The sequence below is a fragment of the Stegastes partitus genome, unplaced genomic scaffold (assembly GCF_000690725.1).
Source record: "Stegastes partitus isolate 25-593 unplaced genomic scaffold, Stegastes_partitus-1.0.2 Scaffold57, whole genome shotgun sequence".
NCBI lineage: Eukaryota > Metazoa > Chordata > Actinopteri > Pomacentridae > Stegastes > Stegastes partitus.
Window position 1 is genome coordinate 1135666 of NW_007577788.1, and position 14582 is coordinate 1150247.

Genomic DNA, 14582 nt, shown 5'->3' on the forward strand with positions numbered 1-14582 from the left:
TCATCCAGCACCTCACGCAGCTTTTCATACTGCGTGGGTGGGACACGCCTACACGGAAGTCGAAACGGCTTCTCGTCAACCACCCGAATCCGGTGAAGACAACCAGTCGCTTTCCCGCAGTCCAGCTTGTCTCTGGAGAAGATTGATTGGTGCTCTGTGATGAGGTCGACCAGCTTCTCTTTTCCAGCTTGCGACACCTCACAAGAATCGATGTCGATATCTGATAGTCCTATCCTGTTCAGTGATGTGTGCAGCGGGTCAGCATGACTATCAAGTCTCCTGGGAAGATGGTGATCAGGGAGGCTGGAGACATCAGTGACTAGGCTGCCATCATCTACACCCACACCTGAGCCCGCAACCGACATCTGTACAGTCTGTCTGATATCAGCACCACCAGCCGACTGTTCTGGTTCACACAGACTCTCCAATGCTGCACATGTGTACACATCAGCCAGTCTAGCATTTTTCTTTATGGTCACACATTTGTTAAATGGATTTACAACTTTAATAGGTAACCACCCATCGTCTCTTAGTACTGCTACTGTTCTGCCTATCATTACCGACTTGGGACCCAACCCAGCACTGGTTGGTTCCATCATCACAGTGCAGCCAGTGGGCATGACACTCGACCCCTGCAACTTACCCCACACCAGGTGCTCGGTCAAAGGCTCCAGAGTAACAGCTCTTTTGGTCCTAACAGTACCTACTTTGTCTGGCAGGTCTTCAGTGCCCCTCTCCACCCCAGCCAACAGGCTGAACAGCTTCTTTTCCGGGCTAATGCCATCTGCAGGAGTGGTGGAGCAACTGGCCTGGTCACACTGTTTCAACTTTAGCTGATGAACCAAACAGCGCAGCATATTACTGCCCAAAATGATGTCGTCAACCTGGCCGTCGACCACTAGAGTTGGGACGATCATGCTGCAGCCGTAAATCTCCACCTCTAGTTCACACATCCCAGCAGCAACCGTTTTTGAACCACCACAGCCCACTAAAACCACATCAGTGGGGTCCAAAACGCTTCCCTTTAAAACATCAAATTCACACAGTCTAGGAATCACAGCAGAGCTCAATGTACAGACCATGGAACCACTATCTATCATGGCTCTTACCGGTAGTTTACCACCCAACATTACCGTCTCATAAAACAGATCATCATGTGATTTTAACCTTTGAGTGTTCTGGAGAACTGGTCTACGCCCCAAGTCCCTCTCCTCACACACACTCTGGTAGACCGACTCCAAATCATCATCATTCTTGATACACACTGGGGGCTCATTCCCTGGCCCAACATTTTCCCCCTCTGAATGTAGGCCGTCTAGTTTCCCGTCGGCTGAGCCGTTGAGCTCGTCTGACTAGAGGGCAGAGCTCCAGGGCAGGCTGCACGCGCATGGTCAGGTGAGTAGCAGTTGAAACACAGCCGGTCAACCCTACAGTGGTAGTGGGTAGTGTGCTCCCCTGCACCACAGATGTCACAAGGTGTAGTAGGTCTGCCTCTTGGGGCCTGATTCTGGCGAGTTCGAGTTCCCACTCCTCCCAACATCTCACATCTCCTCGGCCGCTGGTCCAGCATCCGCTCCAGCATGCTCATGATGCGGTCAAGCCGGTCCACAGAGTCATCAGCGCGCTGTGCTGTGGGCGGCTGCGCCAAAACCACTGCCGGAGGTAACTGTTGCCCACATGACCTAACCACCTGCTGTTGCTGCTGTGCAGGCACTGAGGTAGGCATTCCGGCTCGAGGTGTCCCCGCACTGTGTCCTCGATGTTCCACCAGCCGCTCATGCACCTCTGCTACAGTCCACTGAGCCAGGGGTTTACATTTGAAAATCAATGATAGTTCAGGGTCAGGGCAGTGTCTAATGAACATGGCTGTCAAGTCACGAGGGAGGTACTCAAAAGATTTACTCTGTCTTTTAAGACAGTCCTCAGTCATGTCCATTGCTCTGTTCAGACGCAGCCAGTAATCAAAGGGCTCTTCCCCCTCCTTTGGTACTGTGGCATAAAAATCAGCCAAAGGCATTCCAGAAAAGACTGTGTCACTGAAGTGCTGCTTCAAAATCTCAAAGATGGGACTCGGGCCTTCAGACAGGGATACCAGTGGTGTACTACGGATGCCCACTTTAACAACCTCCCGTGCCCTCCCACTAAGCCTACCAAGCACCTCCTCAGCCTGATCAGTAACTGGAACCCCCTTCTTCTTCATGTATGCCATCATCATTTCCTCCCACTCCTGAACAGTCTGTCCATCACGTCCATCCCCTTTAAACCCAACAGGCTCTTTAGCCTCAGATCTTATCACCACATTTAACAATGACGGATCTACAACTGTGTTACTAGCAGGACCCACAGAGCTAGTGCCCAGCCCGTTACCCAAACGAGACTCCAGGCATGAAGCGATGGTCTCACCAATGCAGAGGCCTATCTGTGCAGCCATACCAGCCACATCATTGCCTGGTATCTCCCCCCCTTGCAGAACCTGTGCCTGTAACATGTCACGACCCACATCCTCACAAGCACCACCACCTCCCACCAAATCCCTAACATTGGGTCCTGGAGTGGATGCTCCTGGAGAGAGCAAGAACATAGCCCTGCCCCTGCCAATCACCGGAAGGGGTGTGGATGTCACCGAACCCCTCCCTCTCCCAAAAACCATGTTATTATCCATCATGTACATACTACACAATAATACAATCCCCCAACAAAAAAATGCAGTAGGATTCTTTTCCTCTCTCCTTTCTTTCTTTTCTTTTTTTTTTTTTTTTTTTTTTTTATATATATAAAAGCTCACAAAATGTCCACAAAAATGTTAAACAGTCTTTAACATGTCACACAACATCAAGTAATAACCCAGTCCGCTGAACCAGACAATCATCAGAAGGATACCCCGCCACAGAGAAAGTCAGAGCCGCTCCGGAATAGGGCTGCGCATCCAGAAGGGCCGACACTCACACACCACCCGACCCCACGTGGGGCTATGTCCAATCACAGCGAAGGAAGCGACGAGCCGACGTGTCACGAAGGGGCCACTTGAACCTGCGCGCTGATTCGCTGAACAGAAGTCTCTGATCGAGCCGAAGTGGCGCGGCCCCGCTCTGCCTCGCCGCAGCTGCTCCAGGCGATAGACGGGCCCCGTCCCGACGAAGGAAGAAGCCGAACGGGTCACGGCACCAGTGTAACCACGCCAGCCCTGGTACTGGCAGGTTCGGTTCGCTTTTTCTTTAATTACTCTGCGTTGTGTTGAATGAGTAACTCCGACACAGGGGTTTGGTCAACCTGAACAGGCCGTTTATTATTCACCTGAAAATAACAAAGGAGCGCTGGTCAGGACTGTCGGCTCGTGGTCGGGTCACAAAATGCTCCCGGACGCATCCTCCCAATACTGACATCAGACGCAGCTGATGACGTAATTACGCCAGCCTCAGGGAGGAGGCGCCCGCAAGCCAACAGACCACACAACGAGACAACCTCAATAACTATGGCAAGTGGAATCACACTGTTCACTCCGTTACACATGTTTAGCTTATTTAAAACTGGACTTAGCAAATATTTGAAATGCCTTAGTGCTATGAGCTCATTTTTCTCAGAACAACATATAACAATGAATATCTGGTATTAACTAATCAATCAAACACTCTGAACCAACACAGTATTCAGTGGTGATAAAACATTCAACAAGTCACATCAGGAGCCATACAAAATCAATAGGGAACCATTTGCACATGAATTAACTGCCGAATACATTAATTTCTGCCTTAATACACATATTTTACATGCGAGTTTACTACCGCGAAGATAGCGTTCACTACCGCGAAACTACCGCGATGGTGCGGCTCGGCTTTACCGCCGTTGTGAGCCCCGGCTCAATATTCTCCAATCACACTGACATTAAAAGTTACACAAGTCACCACAACATATTGACTGAGCAACCTACACATCATACGAAACTTAGAGCTTTAATTCACAGTTCTTTTCAAACGAGTACTAACCTGCAAAATATATGTAGAGTGTGAGAGTAGGAACAACGGCGGCACTCTCAAATTCGTCCAGATTGCGTATGAGCGGTAACAGGAAGTTGCTCCGCACAATGCAACCAGGTAGTGCCAAAGGTTCCGCCCCTCTACATTATTATTTATACAGTACTACTCTTACTAAGCGTGCAAATATTACTACAATAATATAAAGTGATGTCAAACAATTTCTCATATTTACCAAAATAACATCAAATGTGGTCACATATTTTGGATGTGCCACATATGGATTAATTGTCCATAAGAGTTATTGGAATCCAGTGATGGGTATTGAAGGTCCATGTGATATGACAGTTGATATGACTGAATTGTGAATACAGCCAAGGTGGCAAGCGGACTGGATGATGCTGTTGCTGCGAGGCAACAGTGCTACCAACTGCGCCACCTTGCAGCCACATTTATTCTTATGTTACTTTATTTTTTCTGAACAATATCTGACACAAGAAGTGACTTCAGGAATAAAAAGTTCTATCTTATCTTTGCTTATCTTATTTATCTTACATCTATAGACTTATATCAGTTTTTGTTAGTCTGAGTTTCTACAGAGCTCCTCAGGAGTCCTATGGTGGAATACACACTTTTAAAATGACAACTACCACTCTGAATCTAAAAGATTTGCAGCTGAGTTTTAGTGCCAAAACTGTCATTTTCAGCTAGAAACTTTAAAAAACATAAATAATCAGCCGATTTTCAACGTTCTGACAGTTATTGAACATGTCATGTGTTGCGAGGTAGGATTAATGAAACTGATGAAAACCAAGACTTGTTCACTCTCTGAACCCCAAAACTCATCGTGAAAGAATCCCAATATGACATAACACACTGGATCAATAAAATAAATGCAGCATGGCTCAAAAACAGTGAACAGAGGAGCAAGTTGTTGAAGATACATTCAGCATGGTCAAACATCTATCTACAGCTGATGAGCAGAGTTGAGAAAGAAGTATGTGGAGGCTGGAAACATGGAGATTAAATATCTGTAGTATGTGGAGCCAGTGTTGGGAACAGCTGTGGACACTTAAAAAACATTGTGCAGTTTGTATGAAACAAATAATCAGAGAAATTCCATTTTTGTTTACTCTAATTTCTGTCATTCAACGTGTGTCATACAGCACAGAAGACATTTCTGAGTTTTCTCTCCTTCTTTATGGCTGTTCTGTTTCTATAGAGGTTCAAGACTTTATACTGCAGTGAAAAATGAGCCACAGGAGGAAAAAATGAGAGGGGAACAAAAAGACAAAAAACAAATTTTAAAAAACCCAAAAACTGCCTATTTTTCCTTTATATTAACAGGAATACCTCAGTAGGAGGGGTGACGCCAAAAAAAGTTCTCTGCTGCCAGTGTGTCTTGGTGGTCACTCACAGTATTGCAACAACAAAAGCATCCCTGAACTCCCAATCTCACACTTTTTCTTTTTCCGTTCACTATGTACTGCAGCAGCCTCTACAAACATACAGTCTGTATATTTCATCAATAAATTTACAAAAAAAAAAAAAAAAAAAACTGAGGCTGTAACGTGCGATCACACTGACTTTCCACTGAAGTCGAGATAAAGACTGAAGAGATATTTCCCTTTTCTGACTCCATTCAGGTCAAACATCATCATCTCATCACATACGATTTCCTTCAGCTGTGGCAGTTAAAAATAAACCTGTGTGTGGTTGTTATTATCACACTGGCAGATAATAAAACACTCTCACAGGTGAGTTGACTCTCACTGCTGCTTCCTGCTTCACCAACATGACCACATTCAATGTCAGAAATGTGTCATTAGAGTGAAGAAGCAGCTCTTCCAGCCACATTCTTTATATTTAATGGCATGTGACTGTCTATTTTTAAATAAAAATTTCTAATTTGGTTTTCACTGTGCAGCATTAAAGCTGTACAAGAAATAAATTTGTGTGGTTATGATGTCTTTATTTGTCTGGCATTTATCAAAAATGAAGTTATAAAGTCCTTCACATAGACCATAGTGGTAATCCTAAAATCAGAAATGGCAAAAACCCAAAGCATGAAATAAGCACATAAAATTAGATGAAACACTGAAAAATAAAATAAATGTAAGTACTAATAATGGCTGTTTGTGTTTTGTTTTTGGTCTTTTTGTCATTTGCAGACACACACTGGGACAAAAAAAAAGTCTTTAAACTCCTCTTTTGTGTTGAAAATATTGCATTTACCGATAATTTTCCAGTTAACCAAAAAAAAAAGGAAAAATAAATGTTTGTTAATAAGTTTACATATTTGACTTTGGAAGCTGTAGTTACATATTTTTTTAATTTTTTAATTTTTTTTAATCAAGAAGAAGCTAGTTGAAGCAGATCTTCCTGCGTGGAGTTTCCCCGTCCAGCGTGGGATCTCTCCAGGTTCTCCGGCTTCCTCCCACAGTCCAAAAACATGTTGAGGTTAATTGGTGATTCTAAATTGTCCGTAGGTGTGAATGTGAGTGTGCTTGGTTGTCTGTCTCTAATTGTAGCCCTGTGATAGACTGTTGACCTGTCCAGGGTGTCCCCTGCCTTCACCTTAAGTCAGCTGGGATAGGCTCCAGCCACCCCGCGAGCTTAGTGAGGATTAAGCGGTGTATAGATAATGGACATCTCTTATCTTTTGTCACTGTTTATGTCATTTCCAGTCAGAAGAAATCTATTTGTTGAATAAAAAATCTTTATAAATCAAACTTTGGCATCGATATGAATAAATTAGGCTTTAACAAAAGGTTTTTTAAAAATTATTATTTATATATATTTTTTTACATTATTAGTATTTATATTAAGGCATTTATTTAGATAATATATTTCACTTTAAAAGAAAATAATTAATACAACATTTACAATAATATTAATTATTTTTGAAAGCAGTTGTGACCTTTAGTATCATCTACAATTCCATGTGGATAGCCAGAAAACACATATTTTAGCACATTTTTTCCCACATTTTCATTAAATTTTGTTACATGTATTATGACACTGCACACACCTGCTGCCCTTATAAGGAGCTTCCTTCCTGCAAGTTGATGCTGGGGGGAAACAGGAAACCACTCCTCTGTTTGCTTGATAATGCTGCTCAGCACTGTGGGTAAACTGGAGGCTTATCAGCGGCCAGTTTGAACTGTCAGGTGTTTTCAGGAGTTTTGCTTTAAATTTTGGCTGGCTAGCCAAGTGACAGCTGCCTGATTAGATTAGCAGTGTTTCGTTTTCATCTGTGCGTCCTTGTTTCTGCATTTTCTCAACATTTACTGCTGCAAAAACACTCGTAACACTTTATGACACAGCCCAGGATTTACTGTTTCTCTTTGCTGTGTAAAAAAGGTGCTAATAAAATACTTACTGGGTCATACTGGTGCAACAATGCCTGATTCCTGTTTCCCAGTATTCGCAAAAATTCTCGCTTCAGATCTTAGTAACATTCCTGTATCGCTTTAAGTGCAGCCTCAGTTTGAACTGCATATATTATGCACATTTAAGTGATGTACCATGACATGATTTGTAGATGACTTTTTACTCATTTCATTAACATATTGGACCAAAAACATCACAGACACTAAAAGACAGTTTGAAAAAGTAAGTTCTTCATGTTTTTCTGTTTCCACAGAGCTTCAGAATGTCAAAGGAGCAAAAAAAAAAAAAAAAAAGAACGACAAGACCCCAGTTCGGAGTTTAAAGAGCTTATTGTGTTTTCTTTAAGTTGATCAAAAACATGACTTTTGCCAAAAAAAATAACAGAAACAAAAACAAAAACCAACCCGGATATATCCAATCACATCGAAGAGCCACATTCCATTATTGTGTGTTGTTTTTCTCATTTCAATTGTGCCTTCTTTCACTCCTAAATTTTCTTTTTGGAGTTCTTTGTGTGAATTCATTCATATAAGGTGCTTGCAGATTTATCACTCTCCAACCAGCAGAATCAACAACTCAAAATGTCGCTGCTGCATGACGATAAAACATTATGTGAGGAACAAACAGACAACTTCAGTCAGAAGTTGTGTCTCTAAACAACTGCCTTGAGTCTTTGCACAAGCGGCTTGTTCTGCATCTTTAAACTGCACAGGGAGGAGGTTGGGGTTGATGGATGGGCAAAAGACACTTAGGACTTTGACTACAGCGGTCAGGATTCTTGTCTTGGATCTCACCTGAAAGAACTTCCAGAAACCTGCAGGCACCATAAGAACCGTCTCTACAGAACTTCTTTCACGTTTGATTTCAGGGAAGAGAAAAGTACTGTGATCCTACATCGCAATGGAAACAAGAAGGCTTAAAGGGCTGATTAGGTGTCTATTTCTGTAAACGTTTGCGCCACCTTGTGCGTGCGCCAGAAAAATGTCACCCCTACATTGAAGGAGTTTTTTGCAGTCACACTCTGATTGTAAAAACACCACCAACACAAGACAGCCACACCCATTTACACCATATTTTGGCTTTAACACGTCAGTCTCCAATGTACACCATTAAAACATTTAACGGATCAGTCTTGTGTGCTAATCTAAATGTGGAGAACTTCCTGACTTCCCCACTGCATCAATTGGTTCATGTTGATCGGCATCATGAGCCTCTTCTCTTGCAATACCAATTAGTAATTTATGAAAAAGCATCTCACTGCTTTCCTGAAACCGCAGTTTTTACAAAAAAAAAAAGTAGATTTGTGGGAGACAATTTTCAGCAGCAGATTAATCTACATTTGGTGCTTTAGTGAGCATTTTTGGAACTAAAATAAACTACAGTGTTTGACATGAAGATGAAATGTTAACTGTAACTGTTAACTGCACAAAGAACAAATAGCTGCTCTTGTCTGTCTGAGAAGTTGATGAGTGAAAGTCAAACACAACAGAGACTGAGGCTTCGCAGAAAAGAAAAAAAAAAGTTTGAAGCTCAGGAAACGCTGCGGTATTTTTAGTTTGTTGTCTTCCTGATGAGTCTCATCAGCACCTTGATCACATAAACCTGCCATTCAGTTTCTTTTTCTTCCCCTCTCTGCTGTCTTAGGTGGAAAAAACATCTCCAGTGGACTGGAGATGTTTTTTCCACCTCCTGTAGTTCACTCACATTCAAGCTTGAAATGTCCAATTTTGACTTAAGTTGACTAAACTCATTAAATTAAGTTGATAAGAAACAAAAATAAGCAGATATGCAGACTTCCAAAGATGCACTGCTGGAGAGTTATAACTGATATGAACCAATCACAGACAATGGTACAGTGTCAGAGAATCAGTTTTTTCTCGTCAAACGGTTGCATTTGAATGCACCACTTTTGACAGACTTCTGACTCAGTTTCAAGTCTCAAATGAGACTTAAATCCACTTTTTTTGACAGTTTCAACATGTTGACCATTGAGTCTGAGATTTAAAAGCTACTGTTTTAAAATCTTGTCTTGCAGAAATTCTTACTTATTATTATTTTTTAATCACATTCATTGTCCACATCCATGACACCATGTTTGAAGAGTTTGCAGCAGTTTGCTCAGAAAGAAAATCTCAAATCCAAAGTTAGAACTCACTATTAATGTTGAGTTCAGTGGGCCCTTTGAACTAAAAACTGAAGTAAAATCCACTGATGTAAACATAAAGTCTTTGGCTAAAGCAAGGTATAAGTCAAGATTTAGTAGCTAATGTTTCTAAATCTCATTTTGTACAAATGATTCATTTATTTACTTTCACTGCATTCATTTCCTGCTCACTAGTGTGATGCCATGTTTGAAACTTATGAGGCAAATCTGAAAATATTGCTCAGAAAGAAAATCTTAAATCCAAAGACTGAACTCATTATTAATGTTTACTTCAATGAGCCTTCAAAGCTAAAAGCTAAATGAAAATCCACTAAAATAAGCATTAAGTCTGGAGAAAAAGCATATAAATAAGTGTATAATTATGTGACTACTGTATACAGTTAATATGTTGTATTAAATCAACAAACTTAATCAAATTTTCAAGTAAATCCTCCCAGGCGAAGAAAGTCTCACTGTTCCTGAAACCTTAAAAGTCAAAAACAAGCTTCCAAAGAACATTTCTGAAGCTCTTCTCTTCTCCTCTGAAGCTCTGACGGGGAATTTCCCTTCGAGGCAAATATCAAAATGGAAAAAAAGAAGAAAGTGTGTGACAGAAGAAAAACGTGCTGTTAAATTTGGAAAGTATGAACATGTGAGTAGAAGTGTGAGTCATCGGTGTCTCCCCTCAACTCTACACTCCAGTGGTCCGTTCAGCTCCGCAGAGCACCAACTTTCAACAAGACAACTTCTGCAAAAACACAACCAAAGCAACACTTTCGCTCTCAGATCAGGTTGATTTTTAATACAACGTACTGCATTTATGAAGCAGAAATCAGGGCTTTAATTTACTTTTATGGAGCAGAGCGACATCTGAAGACTGTCCTCTACTGGAAGTTTCAAAACACAGTTTAACTTTAAGTTCTAGTTTGTGCACATAAACACAAAACCTCATTTTAGACACCTGAATATGCTTAATAGGAACCAGAAAACTGTAGGTAGATTTCCACTGTGACAGTATTTTTTATGAAGGTTTTAACCCTCTGAACTCCCAAACCCTCCGCCAGGTTTGAAAGACCTGACATTTTTAAAAAGCTGCCAAAAATCTACTGTTCATCAGCACAGGACATGTAAAAAGAGAAAGAATAAGTCTAAGAAATGCAAGAAACCAGACTGAATCAATTGCGACTGACAGTCACGTGACAAAAATTCAGGTTCAACTGCAGGAAGTGTTTCCACAGAGAGACTGAAAGGAAAATCAGACCTACTGGATCAATAAAATAAATGCAGCATGGCTCAGAAACAAACTGCTTGGAGTTCAGAAAATTAATGCCCTCAGGGGCCAAAATTTGTGGTTGGACTGTGTAACCAAAGAAAAGTGTCCCACTGTTATTACAGTCAGTGAACTCACCACAGACCGTCCTCTGACACATGACTGTGTTTCCTGTCAAGACTATTAGAAATAAAATAAACTAAAAGACCTTCTTTTCTGAGCTTTCAGTCACATTTCAGGATCTTCACCAACAAACTAAGATTCATTCTGGGATTTTAAAGGAAATGTAGCTTCATGGAAGAACCGAACCTAAAGTCCGTTTCTTTCCAAAAAGCACCACAGCAAAAGACATAACAGACCACTGAGCTGCAGTTGGCAGGTTTTTCTGTCAGTGGTCTGCAGACACACGAGGTTTCACTTTCCGCTCAGCATGGGGGGAAACTTGACGCTCGGGAAAACCCTGCAGTGCTGAGTGGGAGAGCTGCTGTTACAGACGCTTCGTCCAAGTAGAATTTTATGTCTATTTATAGAGACCACCACTGAAAAAGAAGGCAGAAAGAGGCAGTTTTTCAGCTGCAAATACAAAGTTGCTGCTGATTAGATCTGCTCAGTAGTTTAACTATAAAAACTCATCTGACCTCAGCAGATGCAAGAAAATATCAGCGAGTTGCCTACAGACTCCTTATAAACAGGTCAAACCAGGAAATCAAACACCTCTAGGCGTCATATCAACTGAATCTTTGTTCACTACTGTGGCTTTAACTAGGCATCACTCACTTTGGACAAAAGAATTTAGAGAATGAACAAAGAAAAATGATCTGAACTCATGTTTAACACAAAGATGCCAAAACATGTCAGAGTTCCATTTGATCAAATGTGACGATTTGCTGCTTTTCCTTTAAATCACTTTATTTTGAAATCTTATTTCATCATTGAGCAGTTGGTTGGACAAAATAAGCAGAACTTTTGATTCAGTAGGTTGACACAAGCTGAGGCTCATGGGAAAGCTATGGTATAACTCCTGCTGAGAAGCCAGTCCGATTCATCCTTTGGGAACCATGAATTTATGGACAAAAGTTCATTACAAGCTGACTTTTTAGGTATTTCAGTCAGAAAGGGCTGCGCTAACTACAATTTTAGAAGCTTTTAAAAAAAAAATCTCTGCAAACATTGACAGATAAATAGACTCAGACTCTATGTATATCATAAATATAAACATGGGTGTATAAGGTAAAAAAAAAAAAAAATTAAAAAATAAAAATTGGGGGGCAATTTTTCTACTAAAACTAAAGCTCAAATCACATAAAGTAATGTACTGTATGTGTTGACTGTAAAAAAAAAAAAAAAGTGTCCACATCAAAAGTCTGTATTTTGAATGCAGGTGCACCATCAGCTTTAAAGCATGATGAATACAAAACAGACTGAAGCACAGATTCGACTGAGATCAGTTGATGAGTAGGTTTTGAAGAGTTGAAGGGTGAATTGAAGGTTTTGTGTAAATGTCCTCATGAAAGAATGTTAATAAAAAACCACCACCAGTTAATTCTGGCCTGCAGGCTGTCGGACAGCTCTGACTGGACGTGAAGCTGTGAAATTACATCCGGCCTCATTTGAATGTGAATGTTTTGAGGAGTTAAACAGCTTCAGGGGAGGCTTCTGCTGTTTGCTTCAGCTGGAAAAATTCTCTTGAACTCTGGAGAAACGGTCTGTCTTCACTGTTTGCTAAGTGAACATGTTCATGGAGCACAGGTGATACTCATGTTTTCATCACTCATCGGTTTATTTACATTTTAAAGAAAAATGTATGTTTAAAAAAAATAAGTCAATTTATCATCATTTATATCACACATTTCAAACAGCAGAGGCAAGTCAAACTGCTTTCTGATAAATAGAAATTACAGTTAGAAAATTTACCTGACTAGTTTAAATATTTAGTTTGAGACCTTATATTATTGATTATTCCAATGTATCCTATTAGTTTAATTATTTAATAAGAAATGTTCACCTGACTAATTTAAATATCAAGTTTAATATGTCTCGATATTACTAATCATATAAATTACCAGACTAACTTAAATATTAAGTTTAAGACATTACAGTATTATTAGTTATGCAACTTCATCTGACTAATTTCTATATTAAGTTCAAAGAATCCTGAATAGAAATCTATAGGAGAATTAACTAACACCAAAGAAGGGGTTGTTGTATGATACATGTCCTGCCCAAACATCCAGCCAATTGTTTTGATGTAAATTCAGCATTGGGCAGCTGTGCAGAAGCATAATAGAAGTTTAATATGAAGGAAAAGACAAGTTTTACACCTTATTTTATGTCAAAGTCAGCAAACTTTTTCATGTTTTCTTCTTTTTTCTTTTTTTAAATCAGAAAAATAAAGACCCTGCAGTCTCCATTAACTTGGTTCAGTTCAAAGTTGTGAAAACATGGAGGTGTTCACATCCTGGAAGGATGTCAGTTTGATGCTTTTCTCCTTATGAAAGTAACACTGAAAATTGTCTGACCAATGAGAATTTGATCAGACGAAAGGACATCAACCAACCAATCAACCATTCAACCTGGACACTACCAAATACAAAGAAAACTCTGCACATTGTTGGACTTCTGATGAGGTGACATTCAAAGAATGTATTTATGAGGTAAACTCACCTCATTAACTCTTTAGCTGCACATGAACCTATTCCTGCTCCTCCAGCTGCAGCCAAGACACAATCAGAGCATCTTCAGGTGACTGCAGCTTCACCTGATGAACAAACTTTGAGATGCAGCTCATCAGGTCGGGACGCATCATGTGATCGTGTGATTCTGCTCTTGATTACAGCTAAACAGCGTATTTTACATGAACCTTAACATCTGCTGTCTCTATACTTGAAGGTTAGTAGCACTTCTTTGTTATTAGCAGAAGAAAAACACTTCAGGAACCATCAAATTTGGATACAATTGTTCAATAAATGAACAACTTCCTATTTTGCATCTACTTTGTAAAAACCTGAACATGAATAAACTCATGATAATAATCCGAGCTAATTAGTTTCACACAGTGGAGCTCTTCAAACAGTTGGCGCTCCAGAAAATGAGGATCAGGTCACCATTATGCAAATCACTCAAACCAGTTACTATCACATTTACATCTCACTGTGGATATTTCCTGGTCTTCAGCAAACTGTTTGCTTATATTTGAATACCTCGAACTGTGCGGTTAAACAGCAGATTCTGTGAGGAGGAAACTGGATCACAGGTAATCATTTAACCCGCATTCATGCAGGAAAGTTCATGTGTTTGTCTTTTACAGAACTTTGACACTTTCACAGCCGGTTCCACTGCCTGCAGAGATAATCCTAAACCCCCACAACTAACCATCATGACTGACTCAGCTTTGACCAACGTTGAAAAATTCAGAGTTATCAGGTTGAACTGCAGGCAGTGTTTCCATAGAGCAACAAGGAAAATTAAAGCCGCAAGCGGCATTGGTCGGGTCCTCGCTTCTCGCTGGAGTGCGACTGAGACAGTCGGTGTGCGTCCCGACCTGCTACACACGCCCACTGAGTCTTGTAGGTGTAGATGAAATGGCCTTCTGACTGCATCCCGTTGAATGTGGAAAACCCCCAAAAAGTGGTCAAAATGGCCATTGATCAATACTGGACGGGCCGCCATTTCTAAACGAAAAGAGTTTTGCGGAGCGTTTTGATAACTTTTAATCACCACATCGTGTAGTTTGTGCTTGCCAAATTTCAGGAGTGTACGTCTTACCCCCTAGGAGGAGATAGATTTTGAAATCGGCCATAAATGG

General features: G+C 40.7%; 1 long non-coding RNA gene across 1 annotated transcript in view; it reads left to right on the forward strand.

The window, feature by feature from the left end:
* Positions 1-7314: 7314 nt before the first annotated feature.
* The window catches only part of LOC103352982 (uncharacterized), a 21435-nt gene continuing 14167 nt past the window's right edge, over positions 7315-14582 (forward strand). Inside the window, exon 1 of the long non-coding RNA XR_519986.1 lies at positions 7315-7325. This is a non-coding gene — a long non-coding RNA (uncharacterized LOC103352982). The remainder of the gene's footprint in view (positions 7326-14582) is intronic.